Source organism: Choristoneura fumiferana, chromosome 20 (assembly GCF_025370935.1).
Source record: "Choristoneura fumiferana chromosome 20, NRCan_CFum_1, whole genome shotgun sequence".
NCBI lineage: Eukaryota > Metazoa > Arthropoda > Insecta > Lepidoptera > Tortricidae > Choristoneura > Choristoneura fumiferana.
In genome coordinates, this window is record NC_133491.1 from 593,864 (window position 1) to 618,904 (window position 25,041).

Here is a 25,041-nt window from a genome sequence, read left to right on the forward strand (position 1 = left end):
CAAAAGACGGACAAACATACACACAAGCACACACACTTTCGCATTTATAATATTAGTATGGATACATCATACTCGCCAAACTGAACAACATCAGTTCAGCGACATTTAAAAATAATTAGTTTTTTGTTTTTATTACACTTTTATGTTTATTCCAAGAAGCAATGTAAAGCAAAATGCTTGATATTTGTAGCGTGACAGGTGACGTCAATTGTGTTCTAGGATGACGTACATTGATAACAGTATTTAATTTGTATTAAAAAGGGAAAATTCAAAGACTCCATTATTTTTAAATGTCGCTGAACTAATATTGTTGAGTTTGGTAATAACGATCTATGTTTTAATTTTTTGCTCGTAATACAGGCCACACCCGGTAAAATAAGTCTTCGTAACGTTACTTAAATCTACACGATAGAACCTTTATCATAGTTTATGTTAGCTTCGTGAAGATGTTTGTTTGTTTGCTTTAAAATCTTCGATTTCTGGTGGATAGAGATTCTTGACGTCGGAACATGATATTGTCATAGGCGATCTTATCAGCTAAAAGAAAATTCTTCCAGCCATTTAGCTATCGAAACGAATACAAATAGCAATGTTTATAGTTAGTTATACTTATACTTGGTTCGGATAGGTATTTAATTAAATGTAACTTCAGCTGCAATTTGGTACATTTAAGGTTTTTATACATTTTACTCATCCATCATTGTAATACAAACTAGCCTGGTGTACTTCAATACAGAAATGTAATTGTTTAGATGCTTTAATGGAGGAACCTATCCAAACCAAGTATAGTAGAAAATGTCGGCACACATCTGAAGTCACCTCACAAACTTGTGTCAACTGAACTTTGGCAAGCGGTGGTATTTTAACAGCCCCTTATTTAACGAAGAAGGTAGTACAAATATTTCCACGGGTCCAAAGTAAATATTTTTACTAACATAGTTATCTTTGAGAGCTTGTGCACTTAGCAGACTGCCTTTGTGGGGATCGAATGTTCTAGATTGTAGAGGATGCTTTAAAGGTACCTTTTTGGAGTGAAGGCTTTGTTTCAGTGTTTTGGGGCTGTGCTTTTAACTGTTGGAGTATTCGTTTGCCATTTCAACGTATTATACAGCGTGGTACGAATTTAACAAGTGGGAAAACGGTTAAATACTCCTATGTAAAAAGAGTACACTGACAAAAAGTCAGAGATATATTGTATTCATTAAAAAAGAATCGTCCACGTGTTTGTACGAAAGCCGAAAGGTATCTTTCTTAGAATAATAAGAATATTTTGAGAAATACTCGGTTGAGGTTGTAGCCAATGGGCGTATGTAAAAAACATGTAAGTATTACTAGTCTGTGCCCTCGTCTTCGTCTGTGAAAAATTTGGTTATCGCTATCACGAGGGAACTATGGAAAAACATATTGTATATCTATCCCAGGGTCTCACACTATCAACATAAAAAAAAAGAAATCGGTTCACCAGCTTAAGCCAGAAAGAGACATTTTACTAGACAGAGACATACTTTGTGATACTATTTAAATTTGTGGAGTTATGTTACCTTAAGAATCCATACTAATATTATAAATGCAAAAGTGTGTGTGTTTGTGTGTATGTTTGTCCGTCTTTCACGTTGAAACGGAGCGACGGATCGATGTGATGTTTGGCATAGAGATAGTTTATGGGCCAGAGAGTGACATAGGCTACTTTTTATCCCGGAAAAATGCATAGTTCCCGGGGTAACAGCGCGCGATAACCGAATTCGCCCAAACCTAGTAAAGAATATTTGTATTGTATTGTGTGTATGTTTGTATGTTGACCGCCTTTTACGTCGAAACGGAGCGACGGATCGACGTGATTTTTGGCATAGAAATAGTTAATGGGCCAGAGACTGGCATAGGCTACTTTTTATCCAGGAAAAATGCCGTTTCTGAGGGAACGGCGCGCGATAGCCGATTTTCTTCCACGCGGGCGAAGCCGCGGGCAAAAGCTAGTATGAGAATAAAAACCGACATACATACCTAATCAAGAAGGTTTCACACAGTATTTTTTTCCAAATGTTTCATTTGGCACATGATCAATTTCCCAACTATCAAATTTCTCCGAAACCATTATTATTTTCGGAACTTTCTTAAAACAAACCTAACCTAACCTACTGTGCTCTACTATACAACCAAAGAAGAGAGAAAAATCTGAGAAAAAAATTTAGTTTCGGAGAATTTGATAGTTGGGAAACGAAACATAATTTGGCAAATGAAACATTTGGCTAATAATTGTGCAATAACCCTCCGTCTTCGCAGTCGGGTAAAAAGGCAGGATACCACTCAAGAAACTATACTTTAAATATACCACATAATTTCAATCCACGTAAAAGACTAGAATGCACCCCTATTCCGCACGCGATCTAAATATAATAACCCCACCTTTCATTTCTCGCGACAATTCCATTTGCGCACTATCGCTCGCTATTTACCGTTAGACAATCTAATCAGTTGCGATCCGCGCGACATTTTTACGTCGTGTAAATGTCTATTGCGAGTTTATTGCCGTGAAAGATTACGGAATAGGGACCCGTGATAGCGCTTGATTCGATTGGCGCGACTTTGTTTTGTTTTAAATGCTTTTTTGGGGGAATTGTGTTGACTCAGTTTGGGGGTTTTGTGTTGGGGATTAACACTCGTGTGTGGGTAGTGAGTGCAGTGTGGAGCATAATCTTTTGTGCTATTTTTACACGGTTCGTGGACAGTCAACTATTGTGATTCTTGGTTCACCATGGAACCTTATTTTAGTAAATAATTATCTTTGTCTAACTAAGATTTTGTAAATGTCAGAATGACAAGCTTAAAGTGGGCTGGGAATTAAATTCGGTGACTATATTATACTACTGGGAGCTTTTAAACCTTGTCGCTTTAGCGTTACTACTGTGAGATGGTGGTACTGATACATCCAAAATAAATGTGTCTTTCTTTCTTCATAAATAAAAAACCTAGTGCGACTTTGTCAAGGTACAATAATTATATTATCTCACATCTTTTGGCGCCGAATATTTGCCAAAAAGGATATCTAAGTTTACAAATAGAAAAAAAAAACTTAATTAAAATCGAATTCAAAAAAATAATACAATGCAAAAAAACTTACGCAAAAAATATAGCGACATAATTAATATCATAGACCTTTTTTTGTTAAATTTCCTCTGTCTTTGTTAAAAAGTCAAAACAAAACAATTTTCAAACACTGGGAACAAACAATTTGCAACTTGGTGCCCCTGTAAAAAACAAGCCAAGTCTCACAAAGCTGTGCCGCTTCATTCGGCGTGCGTTTACACCTGAGTTATTTTTTAATAACAGCGCAAGCGCCAATAATTGGCGATATTAAAAAACGGCATCTCCGCTATGCGTGTAATTTTGCTAAACGATTTTGAGATGAAAGGTTTTTTTTAAATTAAATTCCTAGTGAAGTTTTGCTGGTTCAGAAGCGCTTTGTGCATCGTCACCATCATCATATCAGCCGTAGGACGTCCACTGTTGGACATAGGCCTCCCCCATAGACCTCCAGTTGCTTCGATCGGAAGCGGCCTGCATCCACCGTGAACCCGCGACTTTAACCAGGTCATCCGGCCATCTCTTTTATGTGGTGGAGCCTCAGCACTGTAACCACTTGCTGGCTGCAGTACGAATGGGCCGGCTTAACCGGGTTATTACCACACTCCCACAGAATACCGGCGGCCCAACCCCCCCTTTAGGCCGACAACGCACCCGCAGTCCTAATAATGCTGTAGGTGGCCATGGGCGGCGGTGATCACTTACCATCAGGTGACCCGCTTGCTCGTTTGCCAGCTATTTGATAAAAAAAACTCGTTGGTGGACATCCTACGCTGCGCTTGCCGATCCGCGGCCTCCGCTCGAGAACCTTTCGGCCCCAACGGCCATCTTGTTCTCCACGCATGTTTGTAAGAAATGATTCTATAAAGGGCTCTGTGTGCATGTTATGAAAGAAATTATGCTAGTGATGTGACTCGAGTCACTCGATTAATTTTACTAAGTCACTCGAATTGTACTCGAGTTTTCGAGTGACTCGAGTAAACTACTTACACTCTTTACAACTCGAGTATGAATTTATAACTCGAGATGAGTTTCTATTAGTTTAGTTCAGTGTTTTTCAAAATGTGGGTCGCGACCCCTCGGGGGGTCGCGGATGCCCCATAAGAGGGTCACGGTATCTATAAAATACTCTCACCGTACCGTTACTGTGTATGATTATTTAATGTTTGTATTACCACGTAGGATAATAAAAATAACTGTAAGCGGAGGTAGGCAGGGTGTCGCCAAATATTTTTCAAACCAAGGGCCGCGTCCTGATAAAGTTTGAAAACACTGGTTTAACTTAAGAATTTTATAACGCCTTTATTAAATAAGTAATATTTGGTTACATAAAATAAAATATATTCTACCTTATTTATATCATTCATCAACAAAGAAATACAAAATGACTTCTTACGACTAATTAAGCGCGCCGAGTTGACTCTGTAAGCAACTCGAGTGCAAACGAACTCGAGTCAATTTATTTGCACTCGAATACGAGTTAAATAAAATTCACTCGAGTCACTCGAGTATAAAACGGCTCGAGTCGCATCACTAAATAATGCTATTGGTAAAAAACTTAGAATTACCTTTATGCCTGTTTTAAAATAGAGCACAGAACTTATTGGGAACTAAAGTCATTGTCAAGCAGGCTTTTAATAGCACCACTTCAGATTAATTGGATAACGGGAGATGGTCTTAAATTGTTTGCGTTTGAAACCACATCATACTGTACATAGGTAGCTTTTACACAAAAGATCCCTAAGGGTCGAAGTGTATCCGCAAGGACCCCTAAACATAAGAACATAACATAGGTAGCTTGGTAGATAAATACAAAAGAAGCCGCAAATAAAAAAAAATCATATGAATTGTCAACACGAATAGATCCAAAATAAAGTGCGTGACTTAGGCGTGACTTCACATACCAATCGATAGCCAATTAGGCGCAATCGTAAACATCAATTGGATAATTATAGAGACCTTTTATTCGAAACATGTTTTGAATGTTCCTTTTGTAATGAATTTAATAAAATGTACGTTTGAATACGAAAGGTTCAACTTTTCTCATTAAATTTTACTTATACTTTAGTAACATAATTACTTTTGTATTTAAAATAAGTATTGATGCATCTATCAATATTAGCGAATTAAAAAAAAATAAAGTAGGTAATACAAAAAGTTTGGAAACCCCCCGCTACTGTCATATCAAATGTCAGTATCTTATAAACGGCTGAAGCGATATAAAATGAAACTTAGGTAAGAAGATCTCAATTAAATTAACTTTTAATTAAAAAACGAATCAAAATCGATCCACCGTTTGAGAGCTATGCTGCTATAGACAGACATACAGATACATCCAACTTATTGCACCTCTCTTTTTTGCCGATGTATTTCTATCACCGCGTTTGTTGTTATCGGCCACCATCCAAAAGACATGCGCCAAAAACTCAAACGTACATCGTCTACGCAAAACATCTCCCATCTGGCATCCGCTACAAATCTGAGTAGCAATGAACACGCCGCATTATTCATAAATGCAAATCCCGGACTTAACGCCGTCCCTGGGGATGCCCGGGATACCCGCGATCCGGGATTATGGAATATTTTTCGCCATATTTCCGATTGTATATAGTTTCGTGCCTTACGTTGGGAATCTTAGCGTACTCTTATTCCTTGGTTCAAAGTCAAAATATTCTTTATTTCTTTTACAAGCATTTATGAATGTTAAAAAAAGTCTACCAACGGCTCAGAAAAACCTCTGTGGAGTAGAATCTGACAAAATGCTCAACGAAGTCTTTAATGGTCCTAGAATTTACTAACCTTGGCTTATCGATGATATTTGGTAGGTACTTCGGTGATACTACGTTATTATCTTACACAGATGCATAGGTAACTAGGTTAGTATCACACGGTGGCAGCGACCACCGTCCTTTCTAAATAAAGAGTGTTCTAACGTTGCTCTAATCACTTGTCTCTACCCGTACTCCTCTACAGAACAGTATCCTATAAAATCAATGGTAGCTGTCAGTTTTGATGCTTACAATCGGGTTAACAGCAATATAATTGCTTGCATCTTACCATTGTGAGCTCAACGTAAGATTATTATTATTATTATACATTACCAAGTATCACGGGTTTTCCTACGACACCCGGGACTTACCACGCTTACAAAACATATTACTTAATCATAATTACCTTGACGTTGCAGCCACATTAGAGTGGTCGTGGTCACAAGTAGACTTGGGATTAATTCCGTATCTTGCCACAGATAACATTATAGGTAGGTATACTATTTATTGTCTGTCTACCGACAGTTGAAAATAATACAAGGCAACTTTACTCTGCGAAAGCCTAGCAACGACATTATTTGCTATAACTAAAGACTTTTTAATATTAAATGCTCAGTTAAGCGACAACAAAAAGACAAAGAGTCGGAGCCGACAAGCGACAAAGTGCAAAGCGACAAAGACCTGAAATCGCTTTTGTCGCTTTCTGCTGCAAACTGAGCTTCAATTTGTGCAGGTGCAGTTTCGGAATAATCCAAACTGCCGAAACTGCAAATATTTTCAAATCCGTTTCCGTCCTATTGGTAAAAATCTGGATGAGATTTTCCAGTTTCTATATCTCGAAAGTATATTTTTGTACGTCTCTCTGTAAGGAGGTACATAAGTATGGTAATGAATATTATCGATTTATTTCTTTCATATTAAATGATATTGTAACGGATAACTTACGCCTTCAACCGAGTTTAGCTCGACATGTTTCGGGCTATTTCGTAGCCCTTCTACTCAGGAGCACGCGACTCGGCGGCTGCCGTGTCGCGTGCGTGTGGTCTGCGTGTTGCAGCAGCTGCCGAGTCGCGTGCTCCTGAGAAGAAGGGCTACGAAATAGCCCGAAACATGTCGAGCTAAACTCGGTTTAAGACGTGAGTTATCTGTTACAATATCATTTAATATGAGTGAGTCTCACGGTAGTTTAATGTTCAAAATATTTCTTTCATCATCATATCAGATTTAAGACCTCCACTGTTGGACATAGGCCTCCCCCATAGACCTCCAGTTGCTTCGGTTTGAAGCGGCCTGCATCCACCGTGAACCCGCGGCTTTAACCGAGTCATCCGTCCATCTCGTTGGTAGACGTCTTACGTTGCGCTTGGCAATCCGCGGTCTCAATTTTCAGTAAATTAAATCCCTATAGAGCCACCTTCTCTGTATGGATCGGCGTTCGACAAGGAATGACAATTCCTTCTCGTGCCACTGGTGGAACAAGTTAGTGGCAATACGAAGAAGAAGGGCTTCATTCGAAAACTTTTCGGCCCCAATGTATTAGATGCAGTCTATACACCGAGGGTTGATGAGTATTATGATAACGTATTCGAATAGCGACTGTCGCTAAACTATCGCAAACTGTATGACGGGCGTCGCTTGTCACCATGCGAAATGAATTCCGTGGTATCTGACAATCAGTTCTTGTCAAACGTGCAGCCCTTCGAGCGCACGGACGCGACTGTTATTGCCATTCTTTGTAATTTCATTCTGGAATGACCTCGAGTACGTCGGTTGGGTGTATTCGTGTAAAATGGCGGAGGAATGAAAAAAAAATGTATGTGGGATCGTTAGAAGGTAAACAAACTTTAAAACAAAAAGTAAAAAAGTTTATTAAAAAAAAAACTAAATGGAATACGTTAATTGACAAAATAAAAACAGAAAATACATGCAGCAACTAGGCTCACCCGATCGTAACTCACACTCTTTTACTCATTCGCTCGTCTCATTCACTCCACATTAGTCTTCAGTCATTCGGTCACTTGTTTACATCAAATCATTCTAACATTAATCCACCCTCATTCCCACATGTATTGTAACAATACGGGTATCAAATGAAAGCTAAGAATTATCCCATTGTAAAGTATTTTAATTATTTGGGTAAAGGTAATTTCATGGGTTTAATATAGTTTATCGTGTCTTTCGTTCTGTGTGTTCGGCTTCAGTTACTAGTTCTTGAGTTACCGTTGGGTTACTATATTGCGCTGCCGCAGCTGTCCACATAAAGTTAAACGAACTAAAACTCTGTCTGCACTTAATATAATAAGCAAGTTTCACAGCAGAGGCTCACGTTGCGGGAAGTGACACTGCAGCTTGTAACGAACCTCGTTTGCCCATATTATTTTAAACCGAAGTGATATTTTAGAAGAGGTTAGGAGCGGCAATCTCCAATAATACTCAAACCGAGGGATAATCCCTTTGACTATGAAAATTTACGATTAAAGTACTTCTAAATATATAGTATAATTATGCTGTAGTAGGGCAATTGGCCACTTTCAGTGTTTAGCAGTAACACAATAGTTTACTGCTACAGAAACGCATATTGCTTGTGTCAGCGACAATCATAGTGTACATAACCTAAGTCTGATTTAATAAAGAGGTTCTGTTTACGCACAACTACAGGAGCACGTATTTAAATATCGAAATTTAAATTATTTAAGGTTAAAACGTCGACGGTCAAAATATCGAAAATCAGAATGTCGAACCATCATAAGGTCGAAATTCAAAATTTCGAAAGTATAAATTATAGAACGGTACAATTATCGAATGCAAAAATTTCGAAAATCCTAATATAGACGGATAAAATATCGAAAATTGAAATATCGAAATTCTAAGGTTGAAATTCTAAGGTCGAAATTCTAAATATCGAATTTCTGTAATACGGAAGGGTACAATACTCGATTACTGATACGAAATTTAACTTTTAACTTGTTTTGGCCACAGTTGAATCTAACACGCTCCTCGTCGCAATCTTTCGGTTGAATTAATCAGACTTCAACCTTCCGCCTGTTTTGGCCTTCCGTGAAGTCGCCAAGCGGTCTCAGCGGAAGACCAGCGTTGGCCTCTACGGCCAACACTATGCTGAGCTGAGACCGTTTCGCGATTTCGCAAATACTGTCGTTAATATTTATTTTATGGTTGTTTTATTTTGTGTACTTACTTATAATATGTATTTTCGAATTAGCGAATAAACGTTTTCTATTTCTATTTCTATTTATTTACTTCAGTTTTAAATTCTAGGTACTAAGTAATCTAACCTCAAAATTAAGGTGCGACGACGAGCGCAGCGACGAGGAGCGGTTAGGTTCAGCCGTGACCAAAACAAGAATCGAGTTCTATGCATTTTTCTTGATATTAAATATACTTCGCTATTTCAATTTTCGATATTTTAATATTTGGTTCCATCGGTTGTAGATATTTTGAACTTTCGATATTTTAGCCGTTCCGTTCGATATTTCGGTTTTAGGAATTCCAAACGTCGATAATGATAGTAGATAGTAGAATAGATCATTCGATATTTTGATTTTCGATATTTTGACCGTCGACGTTTTAACTTTAGATATTCTAAATTTCGAAATTCAAATACGTGCCCAACTACAGCTATCGTCTTATTGATCACCACGTACCATCTCCTTATATTACACACCTTATACTTTGTACCTTATATATTATTAGAAACATCACACGCATTCAGTCCGTACAGTGCTTCATCCTCAAAATGTATATGTAATTTTATGACCACGATATAGCGCAGTTGAAATGCTCTTGAACTAAGTACTTATTTATTTATTCCGGAATAGGTAACCTACATCAACTATCCGCAATCAAAAATAAGTAAACTAGATAGTTCTGACTAATTAAAATAAAGTGTTCCCGAGCGGTGCGTGAAAAGGACGAAAGATAACCATTCACACAATCAACGCGTTACCCTATTTCTCTGACTACATAAACGTCCTTATGCTGCGGACTGGACGGCCGCGGGCAGAGAGGAGCACAGCAGAGCGGTGAGCGTGTTCTCTGATCATTGCACGGCCGAGACACTCACCGTACAGCGGTTACTGGGCAGCACAGGGGTCTTTCATGAATCACGTGATGATATTTAGCTACTTTTTTATCCCCTCTCCTCCCCCTGGTGATACGTGGTTTACGACAAATCACCCCTTTACGACCAGAAATTACGTGTATTTTTAAGTACTAGGTACTCGATAGTATACAGACATAAACCAATTGAATTTATACTTATACATTTGACATTAAGGCTTTCAAGAAAAGGGTTGTATTTCCTTTAAAGGCCGGCTCAGACTGAGGCTCCTTTGATCACGGCCAAAAAACCGACAAACTATGGCTCGGCTCGCGGTGCTCGGCCTGAGGCTGCTCTAATGGATACGCGGCTTATCAGGTGACCCGCTTGCTCGTTTTCTTTCCTCTTATAAAAAAAATACTTAGGTATCCACTTCGCATTTAAATTAAAGTTTATTTAGTAATTAGTTCTTGTAATATGATTCAAAAAGGCATAGTAGATTTTAGTAATTGTAGTATTATCTTTGGTAGATTCCCCGATAAAAAACATTACGCTCCTTAAAAATAGCTGCTGCACACCCCCGCCCTCCTTGTGATATTTCGCATTATTCATTCTTTCCGAACCCTTCTCCCCCATTCAAGTCTCACGTGATAAACCCCATACGCAATGAACAGAAAACGCTCCCCGCCCCGCTATCTGCTGACGTCTAGTTACAGCCTTACAGTTACAAACTAGTGCATCCCTTGAAGCAGGACGGAGTGAAAGGATGTCCGTGTAACCTATTTAGAGGGAAGTGGGGCGGCACGTCAAATATTTATCACGTCACGAAGTATGCGCGCCGTCGTGCGTTTTGACCGCCTTGGCGTTTGAATGGTTATAGTCGCTTGGTTAATTTATTAATCATCATCATCATCATCCCAGTCAATAGGTACGTTTTATGCTGGGCACAGGCCTCTGAGAATTGGGCTTGGGCTGTAGCTCCCACGCGTTACCAGTGCAGATTGGGAACATAATAATAATCATAATTATTTGTGAACTAGCTTTATCCGCGGTTTTGCTTGAGTCAAGCGTTAGTGAGCCGTTGAATTGGAACTCCGGGAATTTACTGAATTCCGAATATATTGGAATAGGAATTTCCAAGCATTAAATTGTGGTCTTCATAAATAACACACGCGCCGAATTTCATGTCTCTGAAATAACAGTAAATATTTTAGTATTTCACATGTATGTTTTTGTGTTTTATATATTTGGCTTTTGAGAACGTTGAACTATAATAATTATTTTAAGTGTTAATAGCTTTTTCCTGCGACTCGGTCTGCGAAGAATTGTGCAATTTTCCGGGATAAAAACTATCCCACGGTTTAAGCGTAAAGATGTCACAGACAGACAAACTTTTACATTTATAATATTTATAATGATTAATAAGATTCAAATACCTGATTCACACACTGAAAAATTTAATGAGATAGAATTTTATTACGATGTTTACAAAATTTCGATTTCGCACTGAGTCCACGTTGGAAATACTTAAGTCCTCTCATTCTGGGGAGAGACCTGTGCCCAATTGGACGTATGTAGTCAGAAGATAAACACGATCACGTTTTTCAAGCATTTTTCACATAATAAACTATCTGAGTGGCTATGGCACTGTTCTTTTTTAACACACTAGAAAAACATAACCGTAAGCTCATTCGGGCATTCAGGTAAATACATATCCACATACATACATACCTATATACGCTCAAAAAACATAATCCTCCTTCGGTTAGTCGGGTAAAAAAAAACACGAGTAGCTCTGTTTAAACACGACCGTTTCTCAAAGCTACCTATTGAATATACATTATTAGGGTTCCGTACTTCAAAAGGAAAAAACCGGCCAAGAGCGTGTTAGACACGCCCGAAATAGGGTTCCGTAGTCATTACGAAAAAACTAAGTAATATTTTTCGAAGGATTTTCGTATTTTGAACGGAATATTCCAAATTTAGGTATATTTTATACCTTAGAGGCTGCTAAACTACTAATAATTGTCAAGGAAACTTAACCGTTATAGTTTTCCTTGTAAGTTTGATATGCTTACTACCATCCTGAATTTTTTTCCACCCACCAGTTTAGATTTTAGGGGGGGGGGACGCTCGATTCTAATGAAAATGTGCTCTTTAAAGTTGAATATTTTGCAAACAGATCACTGAATCGAAAAATTGTTTCAGCAACTCTTTTTACTAGAGATGTCCTGTGCTAGGACAGGTAAAAAAAGCGATTCTATTGATGAACTAGAAGAATTTCTTTGATCACCCACGACACAGTATATATATAAGCTAAAGCAGTAGGGCAGCTACGAACAAATCGATCGAAACGAACACACTCACACAGACGCGCGCTCTACACGGCCTCTAAGGGGGTCTCGCGACTGCAGTACCGCGAGATCCCCTTAGAGGCCGTGTAGAGAGACTGCAGTACCGCGAGACGCCGTGTAGAGCGCGCGTCTGTGCGAGTGTATTCGTTTCGATCGATTTGTTCGTAGCTTCCCTACTGCTTTAGCTTATATTATATACTATGCCCACGACTTTATGATAGCTTAGTTTATGCAAGATATGCGTGTTCATGCAGTTCCTTCACTTGCACATTGTAAGAACACACACAAATCATACAAACCCATCTATCACCAGAGCACTACAACCGATGCTACCATATGTTTTACTCATTCCATCATTCAATTCATTGACAGTTCATTGATATGGACCTCTGCAAAGTAACGTCTGATTAAATAAATTAAACGATTCTATTGTTTCATGACAAACATATTTCTCGCAACACATCCTGTCGCACATCTCTGGTGGAAATGCAGACTTATAGGATGACTTTGTTGTCCATATGCCCGTCTGTCAAGGCTCGTTTTCTCATGAACTTCTGTAGCAGATCTTATTATTTGATATAAATTTCAACTTAAGAATGGAACAGTGAAAATCCAATGTGTAAGTTAACGCTATCAAAGGAAACTGTCATTAAATAAGGTATTTCTGTACAAATTGCTGTTATCGTAAAAGGGTACTTCTTTTGTACTACAGACTTTCAGGGTTACCTAATGATTCGATGACAATTTTTACGCTGATTATGATTGGCAGACCACGTTTCGCCGAGAAATGGTACGCCGATGATTTTTTACGCAGATATATTGTTTCGCAGACTAACGTTTCGTAAATCAACCTGCCAATAACTGTCTGCGAAACGAAAATCTGCGTAATTAATCTAGGCCAAATGACAGGTCACCAACTATATATTGTGCGTAGGAGATGGTCTTCGCTAACACTAGATATTTATAGGTACCGAAAAATTTATACGGAACTCTCGGTGCGCTAGTTCGACTCGCATTAAGCCGGTTTTTATGATGTTAGTGTTTAAATTGGCATAGCGTATCAACGTTCCGCGTTAAGTATACATTTATAAAAACCCGTGAACAATTGTTAAAATGGCGTTTCGAAGCAATCGACTTTAAGTGTAAAACATAAACATATTGTGGAGAAATATCGTACATTACCTATATTGAATACACCGTGTATTCACGTATTCCACACACTTGTACTTCCCACTGCTGGGTATGCACCTCTTTTCAAAATCAGGGGGTTTGATTTATAGTTCCCATGCGGACTCACTGCGGATTGGGAACTTCACATACCATTGATTTGGACTCAGGTTTCTTCACGATGTTTTCCTTGACCGAAATTCAAATGTAATTTGAAAGACTCAAGATCAAGACTCTCTATTTGAGATGCCATAGGTCAAACTACTGCTCTACCACGGCTTAGATTTAATTATTAATATTATTATTGAAGTATCCCATCTTAGGCCTCTAGGTTGGCAACGCATCTGCAATACCCCTGGTGTTGCAGATGTTTATGGGCGGCGGTGATCTCTTACCATCAGGAGACCCACTTGCTCGTTTGCCATCCAGTTGAATAAAAAATGTATGGTGTTAATTATTAAGTAAAGTAATTCTTTCTTTCTTTCTAAAATCGGTTTAGCCGTTTTTAAGGTATTGAACTTTGAAGTGACAATGTCGGGGATTTCCAACTTTTGTTGGTGAGATTAGGTGAGTTATATCTAAATTGATTTGCACGTGATTGGTGATTGAGCTACAAATCAAAGTTTTCCCATTCGTAACATTAGTAAAATTATACAGCATTATGCAATCATGAAATAGACGAAGTGCGTTTTTTCATTTCGCTTTGCATATTAAACTGTCTGTCTGTATAAAATTAGGTTGGAATCACATCGGTATCAAGACTCCGTCTCCATGCGCCATCTGTGATAACGTTTCGCTCACTTCTCGACAGCCTATAAAATATTAATAACCGGGTCCGCACCAACCACATTCGTATAATTTTTGAACGAGATACTTGTATTGCCGGCCCAGGTTATATATTTATATATTTGATCGTGTAGTCTTACGTATACAAAATTACCGATTCTGCATATATTTGAGGGCCAGATTTTGTGCCGCTCAGTATATAGCGGTAACGAAGCCGTGATGGCCGAGTGGTTTGACCTACAGCCTCTTAAGCAGAGGATCGTGGGTTCAAACCCCGGCTCGCACCTCTGAGTTTTTCGAAATTCATGTGCGGAATTAAATTTGAAATTTACCACGAGCTTTACGGTGAAGGAAAACATCGTGAGGAAACCCGCACAAACTTGCGAAGCAATTCAATGGTGTGTGTGAAGTTCCTAATCCGCACTGGGCCCGCGTGGGAACTACTTCCCAAGCCCTCTCATTCTGAGGAGGTGTATATGCTGGGATGATGATGATGATGAGTCTTACGTAGTTATTAGTGTGTAGTATATCTGTATAGCGGTCCGAATGTTCCCGACGGCGGTGGCTGAAAATCGGCGCTGGGGTGGTTTTATTTAACGCTTCACCATTATGCTGAGCCGTTTCCAGCACACTATATCCTTCGTGTTGTCTATTTGTAGTAATCTTGTTGTGTGGTGTTGTTAATAAATGTATTTTCTTCCTTTCTTACATTTATGTCACGTTTATGATGCGTGACACTGGTTAAACACACTGAAACATTTGTCAAACCCAATTGAACATTCCAACAAAACTTCTACATGGCTTTTCTCTTTCATCTTCATTAATACCCTTATCTTATTAATACAACATATTGTTACTATACATGATTGACTATTAGACAACACAAAAGTAGCCTAAACCAATGGAAACTTCAAATTTGGCAGTCATACTTCGCATAATATGGCGACCAGATGGCCTAGTGGTTAGAGAACCTGACTATGAAGCTTGAGGTCCCGGGTTCCGGGTCTCGTGTCGGGGCAGATAATATTTGTATGAAAAATACGCATGTTTGTTCTCGGGTCTTGGGTGTTTAATATGTATTTAAGTATGTATCTATATCTATAATAGGTAATTATATTTATCGGTTGCTTAGTACCCATAACACAAGTTTGCTAAGCTTACTTTGGGACTAGGTCAATTGGTGTGAATTGTCCCGTGATATTTATTTATTTATATTACCAATTCGCACGTACCAGGGATTTTCCTGATTTGCCACAAGACGGGGAACGGGCTTATTTTTTATCCTCCCACGGGAAGCAGAGATAATCTGGTATCGATTAAAATAGCAAATCTTCCGCCCGCGAGACCGACTCGCGAGGCTCACCGGTTAGTGTGGACCCGTACCACGAGGCAGATGTTGAATTAAAACAACGTACATTATTCATCTGAAGCCCGGTTTAGTTTTAAAGGAGATGCGTCGCTTAATTTATTAAAGTGGTTTGTTTCAAACTATCCGTACTTCCATATTATTTTAATGCAAAACTGAGTCTCTTCACGAGAATCGATTTGGTTTTTAATTCGCACTAACAAGGCAGCTTTAGACGCATTTCATTATTTCAAAGGATTTGTTAGATTATTTTCCCATAATCATTTTTACTTTGCAGCAAATTTTTTTTTTGCGTTTTTACACGAATTTTATTTTGACACGCTTGTTTTTTTCATGAAGCTTTATTTTCACATTCGCTTTCTTTTTGTGACGCATTTTTTCCCAGTCATGTTTTTCCCCAATCTCAATCGGCACAAAAACAGTCTCGACGGAGCTCCGCTCCGCTCGTCCTGGGTGGTTTTGGCCCTTCGGGCCGATGCAAAACTAACATACTTAACCTAAACCTACCTATGAGCCGTTAAGCCTAGTTGTGTGGTTTAGTAGTGGGGTACATAAGACTCGGTGAGAAACAGGAGCTCTGTGATACCAGGGCTCCATCGACACTGTTTCGGTCGATTGGGATTAGGGAACAATGCGACAAAAAAATGTGAAAATAAGCAGACTTGGAAATATTGCCTTCGTGTAAAAACGCGATAATTAATTTTGCTGCAAAGAAAAAATTATTATGGGAAAATAATCTAACAAGTCCGCCAGGATATGATGATGATAACTATTCATAACTACCACCAAACATACTCACACTCCCTTCACTATTATAAATACAGCGTGTTTTATTTATTTCACCCGCTTCAGTACAACAACGTCCAACAGTATTTCACAGCAGATGTCGCTGTGTCGCCCCGATAAAAAATAACACCTTGTTTTAGGGTCCGGCGTAAAGCTCTTATTTTATTAAAAAACCGTGTTTCTTTTTTACGCCACCTGCCGGTGATCGAGTGAAGTTTTATTTTTATTTTTGGCTTCCCCTATGCTGTAAAAGTGATGATAGCTTTTTATGATTATTAGGGATTCATATCTGTAGGAACGGGATGGGTAAATAGAAACATACGGAGCGTTGGTTTCAATTACTACAGCGTATTCCAGCAGATGATTGAATAAGTTGGACATAAAATTTTTGCTATTTTTTTAGATTTTTGAACTGTAGCTGACGCATGTTACCGTTATATACGTCCCACTGCTGGGCACAGGCCTCCTCAGAACAAGAGGGCTTGGGCCATAGTTCCCACGCGGACCCAGTGCAGATTGGGAACTTCACACGCACCATTTAATTACTTCGCAGGTTTGTGCAGGTTTCCTCGCGATGTTTTCCTTCAATATAATTTTTTTTCTCAAATTTCAAATGTAATTCCGCACATGAATTTCGAAAAACTGTGCAAGCCGGGGTTTGAAGCCACGACCCTCTGCTTGAGAGGCGATAGGTCAAACCACTCGGCCACCACGGCTTCGTTACCGCTATATACTGAGCTGTAAAAAATCTGGCCCTCAAATGTATGCAGAATCGGTAATTTTGTATGAAGGGTGGGCCAAATTTTGAACCGCTGAGTATATTTTGGTAATTTTATTAACGTTTCAACGACTATCAGTTTCCTTTTTTAACCCCCAACGCAAAGAAGGGGTGTTATAAGTTTGATCGCTATGTGTGTCTGTCTGTGGCACCGTAGCTCTTAAACGGGTGGACCGATTGAAATGCGGTTTTTTAATTGAAAGCAGGGTTTCTAGCGATGGTTCTTAGATGCGTTTTATCTAAATCGGTTTAGCCGTTTTGGAGATATTGAACTTTGAAGTGACAATACCGGGGGTTTTCTAACTTTTTGTTCGTTAGGTTATTTTATATACGTATAAGAGGGGGAAAACGAGCATGCGGGTCACCTGATGGAAAGCAATCACCGCCGCCCATGGACCCTGTCAACACGTGGGGTATAACAGGTGCGTTGCCGGCCTCTTGAGAGACTGATAAGGTCGTTTTCACACACATCATAATACACACACTGTCACATATTTTGAAGACCTACAATTATAATGGTTTTTTAACAAATTGAAATTGTTCTGTGAAAACATCTGAAAACAAACATGAATCTTGATTAAATACTTAAAATGTTCCTTAAAGTTAGCCGCCATTTCTAAAGTTTTTTCCTTTGTTACAGGTAAGAGGAAACAGGGGAGCATTTATCACAGTTTTTTGGTATGACATAATTTATTCTTCCTTGCAGTTATTTTCAGCTGTAAACTAATACATAAAAGTAAAGACAAACTTGTGCGAGTGAAGCATTATTTTATATTAGATTTTGTTGCTGAAGTTTGAAGCTGAAATGGACGTATTTTTTTCATCGGTACCTTTTGCATAGAAGTTTTTTTTAAATAATTTTAGGCGTCTTTTAACTGTGTTGTCATCGCCGTGTAACATAATTGCTGAATTGGCAATGTGCTCAAAAAATATAAATTGCTAACCGCTGTCATAGACTTTGACTATAAGTAAGTAAATGATTTTGAGCACACCAGCGTTTTTTCCAAAATGCCAGTATTAAAACTCAAAACTCACACACAAATATAAGGTACTAACAAATTAGGTACCAATATTTTTACAGCAGATAGTACACGTCTCTAGGAACAGACTTAAGTATAGAAAATATTAACAAAAATATTTTACTTTTTGGAGATAATTAGAGAATCAACTTTGGTGCATCAAAACACCCTGTTAATGTGATAATTAATGGCCAGTGATTAAAGCTTTTTAAAAAGTCTGACTGTCACGAGTAACTGGCTATTTAACTTAGAAAAATAAATGTCAAAGTCGCATAATGCTTACTAATAGTTTTCCCGCCAAACCGCACAATGAATCTACCGAACAACGACTAAACTGATAGTGTCTTTTCCAACCTCGACATTGGCGGAATCATCGATAGTATCGATGGAGCTATACTTTCAATAATTGAATTGAATTGTCTTCCTGCCAATCGTTGACGTTCATGACAAACAACCAGTTCACTTGACAGAAAGTGTCACTCAAATGCACAGGATGATTTTATTTCGGCGGAATGTCAATTTATTTATTTTATTTAGGAAATTAAAACAAAAATATCTTATAAAAAGTTTTCTTAATTTATATTTAAAGTGTATTGTTTTGATCTTAATTAACATCTCTTAAAATATTAGTACTTAATTTGCTAGCACCTTATATAATAGGTAATTCATAAGGTAGATGTTTACATGCCCCTATAATGTAGTTGGCTAGATATAGGTAATACTGCACATTTTAGCACTATTTTTAAGAACAATTTCACCATGTCTTAAGCAAAATAAAATATTTCATTTCATTACACACCCGAGTGCTAATCACTGTCCACAGTAGTTGCCATTTTTAATTTTATCCAATTAAGAATAGAGCTGGCGGCAAGATGTCAAATATTGGGCGTTAACATTTGAAACACTAGGACACTTCGAGTCACACGAAATTGATGAGATACTTGCCACTATTCGCAATTTGGCTGTCTATTGCTAATATGGAGAAATAATGAATATATTTTTAGGGGCTGTTTCACCATCCATTGATTAGCGTTAACCGACGGTTAAATGTGATGCCGTCTCTGTCTATTCGAACTAAACAAATAGAGACGGCACCACACCAGTTAACACTAATCAATGGATGGTGAAACAGCCCCTTAATGTTTTTAATAAGAGTATGAGTTAATTTACTAAATTATTAACAGTAGTTAAGTAGGCGGCTTAAAATTCCCGTCTTGTAATTGTACGAAAGTGCGTATTTCATCTATTTAATAGAGCATTAGCGAAGTGTCGCGATATAGGTAATAATGAAGGCTTTCTCCCTCGTACTATATTACGTGTAACGTTGCCACTGTGGGTGTTAACATGACGTATATTGGCTCCCATCGCCCGTTTTGACATCCCTTATTGCGCGTTATGAACTTGCTATGTATTCAGATAAACCTATGTGCGATCTGAGTTATAATGTTTCTTTTGTAAGGGCTACAACAACAATAAGATTTTCAAGTGTTGTTTATTCATTAAAATGTTAAATAAAGGCAGTAAACACCATTACAACTTTTTGCATCCTTCTTCCTAAAAATGGTAGTACTTTTTTTTCGTGCGTGCAAATGTTGGTTGCCTTTCAAAGGCCATTGCATAATTTCTTGACTGCGTCTTGCCTTTCTTACCAACAGCCTTATTAAAAAGTGTGCCTTCAGGAAAACTGCAAGTTCGAACGTCTGTTTTAGTTTAAAGTAAGTAATATACAGATTCCAATGCATAAATCGCCAGTAACAAATTGCAATATTAACAAAACCGCCAAAACGAATTTGACCAATTGAAATCCAGAAAGAAATTGCGTCAAATATTTCCTCGTTCATGGTTGGAAAGAAAAACACTCGTATTTCGTTGAATTCAGCAGGGCTACTATGAAACCAGAAACTCGAAGTTCGTATCGTACCGTCCCTCTCGCTCTCGTATTAAATAGTATAAGTGTCAGAAGGACCGCACGACACGAACTTCGAGATTCGAGTTTCGTAGTAGCCCTGCTGGCATTCTCGCTTAAATACTCAAACTGCTGACAAGACGTCACATCACAACGAAGGAAACGGGAAAACTCACGAAATCAGCGCACGGATATTTCTTGTTTCTCCATTATTGCTTACTTTTCTTTGTCTAGGTTTTTGCGGATTTAAGTGCGAATGTGTGTTGTTTGCGTTTCATTTTATTGGCGTGATCGGATTTATTTTATTCGCGAAAAACTGTTTTTTACTTTTTTGGTGTCGGTAATATTGATGTTACCTGTTGCTTTCAAGTTATCTTTAGGCTGTCAGGGTTTCACTTTTACTTTGAGCATTATTAACATCGTTCTCCGTTTAAACAACTTTGCCTACTGTCACGCGTGATTCTACTCAAATATAAGCTTATAAGTAAAAAATACGTTAGATATCAGTAGAAACATTAGCTGTAACCTTTCTCAAATTTAATAAAACTGCGTTATAAATGGGCGCAGCAATGAGCGGTGTATGGGCGACATTTCTCATCTCCAGAGAGAAGACATGATAAGGGTAACAAACTAACGTAGCGTTGGCACAAAAAGTTTGCTACAAGCTTTTATTTACCTTAACTTCTTAAGCCGTGGTGGCCTAGTGGTTTGACCTATCGCCTCTCAAGCAGAGGGTCGTGGGTTCGAACCCCGGCTGGCACCTCTGAGTTTTTCGAAATTCATGTGCGGAATTACATTTGAAATTTACCACGAGCTTTGCGGTGAAGGAAAACATCGTGAGGAAACGTGCACAAACCTGCGAAGCGATTCAATGGTGCGTGCGAAGTTCCCAATCCGCACTGGGCCCGCGTGGGAACTATGGCCCAAGCCCTCTTGATCTGAGAGGCCTGTGCCCAGCAGTGGGACGTATATAGGCTGGGATGATGATGAACTTCATATTAGTTAGTTGACTTCAAATCTTGCAAGTGAATTTTGACCCACTTCCGGTGATTGACTTCAAATTTGGTATACGCATTTAAAGATGACAATGCAAGTTAAAGATTAAAAATAAAAACTTATGTAACCTCTTCTCTTGTTGTCATTAATTTTTGGGACTGTATCAGAAAATGATCACATATTTAGGACTAGCCAATCTTTATAAACTCACCGACAACCGTATTTGTCTTAATACTTTAGTAACTTGTATCTATATCTGCTCATTCATTATTATTTTAGCTTATTTGAATTAATCTAGCTACTAATAGCTCTACTAATTATTGAATTTAAAATTTGCCTTTGTTAGTTACGCAAATTAAGCCCAACCTAAAAAAACCTTTTTAACCAATCCTAGCGTTTTTTCCGCACGTAAACTTTTGACAAAAGGAACCAATTTTTACCGACGTTACTCTCATTTCTTGGGAGGCAAATGAGGCAGTGCCAAGGGTGTAGGTTATGTAAATAAGGACAATGAGTTTAACATACGTATGATGTCTAATGGCTCGGGCCGCCTTTGAGGTTAGATGAGTTCCTTAGAAATATTTATGGGTTGAGTGAAATAGGTTCACCTTAGGCGCGCAATATGCATTGTAATTTTTGTTCCTGCTTGTGCTTTGGTGCGAAGTTGAATGCTTTAAAAATATGCGTGGATCTTGCCAATGATCTATGGCTGTAAGATATGGTCCTAGACTGTTGGTCTCTTGGAGAGGCTCAGAGTCACTCAGCAGATTATGAGAGAGCTATGCTAGAAGTTTATAGGTTTATTTGCGCGGTAGAATCCTGAATATGGAAATTCTCCGAAGTACTGTAGTTACCGACATTGCTCGAAGAATACCTATGCAAGTTGAAGTGGCAATCGGGTGGGCCAAATTAATTAAAAGCAGGTGCAGGTCCACCCGGATTACTACCACTATCTTGCTCGCTAGTCCTGCCGTGAAGCAGCAGTGCTTGCACTGTTGTGTATCGGCGTGGAGAGTAAGACAGCCGGTGAAATTACTGGCACTTGAGGTACCTCTAGTTTGGCAACGCATCTGCAATCCCCCTTGTGTTGTAGGTGTCTATGGGCGGTGGTGATCTCTTACCATCAGAAGACCCACTTGCTTGTTTGCCATCCAGTCACAATAAAAAAAACTGCCACCCTAAGACTCAATATCAGGTTGTATTGCTTTAAAGATAACAGGCTATTTTCAATTAAAATCCAACGTGAGAGATCAACGTCAGTAAAAACTGCCATAGAAAATGGTAATACATTTACTTAGTCGATTATTTATACACATCAAACTGTTATATTTTTTATGTTTTAAAATTTAGTATTTCTTGACGCATCTATTCTGTTAAAATATTACTTTCTCCTGTGCCTGTTATTTATAATCTACAGTCACCTTTCAAACTTCGAGTAAAGAAAAAAACGCAACGGAATTCTCTGTTAAACGAAAAAATATCGAGCAAATAATTATTAACCCATCAATCATCGGTTCAATGCAATTATTTTGAGGGAAGAAAGAGTGAAACTCGTTTTGCTACCCTCTATTAACGATTCTTCGTATTATCCTCGAGTTTCTTTTCCCCTTCAAACGTCGATGCTCAAGATGGATATGAAAAAGAAAGCGATCGATTTTTAAAGAAACATTTTTTGCTATAGATTATCGGTGAAATGTTAAAAGTTGTTCGCGTGATCATGACAAAGCAAAATTAAATATAAATTAGCTAAAATAAAAGCTGTTATAAACAAACGTTTTCCTCTTCGTTATAAAAATTCCTCCGTCGAAATGACTAAGCATTTTCCGCGGGATTTCATTTTGTTGTCGAGTTTTCCCGCATTTCCCCTTTTCTTTAGTTTTTTTTTTTCGTTTTGGGGGTATCTAAAGTCTAGAACAAAAATAACGACTTAAAATTGCAACATACGTAGAAAGAAGATGTAAGTCATGTTGAAATACTTACTTGCATATTCCACGGATGGTGTGACATTAAACGTGTTATTTTTATTCCATAAATAAAAAAAAACAGCGCTATGATTCTGTATTTTTGACTGAATTGTTTAACAGCTTTACTGTGTAGGTAATTAAATCAAGGCTAACAGGGGTATTGCAGATGCGTTGCCAACCTTGAGGCCTAAGATGGGATACCTCAAGTGCCAGTAATTTCACCGGCTGTCTTACTCTCCACGCCGAAACACAACAGTGCAAGCACTGCTGCTTCACGGCAGGATTAGCGAGCAAGATGGTGGTAGCAATCCGGGCGGACCTTGCACAAGGTCCTACCACCTGTAAATGATTGGCAAACAGGCAATCAGAACAACAAAGAATTACGGGTGCGTTACGAACCCAAAGCATTTACTAGAGCAGAATATACTAGCGAATAAGCTCCTTCCATTTCCAATGTTATCATCATCAGCCGGGAGACGTCCCCTGATGAGCAAAGGCCCCTTAGAAAGCCACAAATGAACGACAACTTGCCACTTGCATCCACCGGTTGCCTGTAACTATCGTGATGTCGTCAGTCCATCTGGTAGGAGGCCCGCCACCGCATCATCTGATTCGCAGTTGCCACTACATGACTTGAATCCCCCAACGATTATTTGATCTTCTAGCTATATCGGATTTCCAATGTATTTTTTTAAATGATTTTCTGTAGGTAATGTACCCAGTTTAAGTAGGTAAGCTAACCAAATTTATGCCTCCTACTGCCATCAATAGACTCAACTTTCCTACAGAGCCCCATAATACGGGGAACAACTAAACTGTTTCGAAAAATCAAGTACAAAGTCTTTTTAAAAAGGGATGAAGTCATTCCGTGACGAGAAGTTCTCATTGCAACGAATCCATTACTGAAAACTTTAACACCATATTCACACAAAACACTGAAAAACCAACCTAAACATAAATGGATAAAGACTATCGCAACCGCGTTAAATTCTAAAGTACGCTGAAAAAATACAGAATTCGATACCTGCACGCACAATAGAAAACGAACTCTATTGTTTAGGAATTAAAGTTGCATTTCGAAAGGGGGTCGTTGGTGTGGTATTCTGTGCACTCGGCTTTCATGCTTCAGTCTGTCAGTCTGTCTGTATGACAAATTGCTCGAATGCTGCGCGATTAATGATCTTGCGACTGTTATGATCTCTTGAGATAATGCTGCTTGATTCATTGATGTCTGTCGGAGGACTAAAGCGCGTGAACGGTGCAGAGTAATGAGCGTTGTGCTAGCTGGCTCATTAGTAGTAGAAAGTAGATAGTAACAGATAGATGTGAGGAGCAAAAATAGTAAAGTTCAATTTTTGTTATCAACCACCTTCAAAAAGTAGGAGGATGTCAATTCTGTTAATTTTTATCACCATTTTAATATGAAGTTGATAGTTTACACTTTGAGAGAAAAACAGAGAGAGAGAGAGAGAGAGAGAGAGAGAGAGAGAGAGAGAGAGAGAGAGAGACATATTTACATTACAATATTCGATACACATAAAAATACATAGATGGAAAGAATAAAAATAACATCGAATAGTATAAAGTGGGCCCCACTCAGCATAATGTTACGGCAAGCCGCAACGCTGTTTTTCAGTGGGACCCATATAAAAATACAATACAATATACTTTTAAGAATATCAATTATGGATTGGTTTTTGAGTATTTTTGTATTTTTTATTTCAAATCCTACTTTTGTTACTTTTACGGTCATCCCGCATAGGAGAAATTCGTGTATGTACTTCTGTCCAGTGGTGGTGTAGGGGTATGGCACGCGGCACGGAATGCTGAGGACCTAGGTTCGATTCCCAGCGCTGGTTTCTTTTCTGGTTTTTCTGTGTATCTATATTTTAGTTTGTATTTTCGATATATCAATATGGGTTCATAATTTGATATACTTATTTATAATTTATGGAATCAGACGTTAACTACTTGGCGTAAGTCTATATCAATGATCTGAAACACATACTTACT

General features: G+C 38.4%; 1 protein-coding gene across 1 annotated transcript in view; it reads left to right on the forward strand.

Annotated features, from left to right (window-relative positions):
- Window positions 1–25,041, forward strand: part of LOC141439356 (uncharacterized) — a 1,011,003-nt gene that overhangs the window by 555,425 nt on the left and 430,537 nt on the right.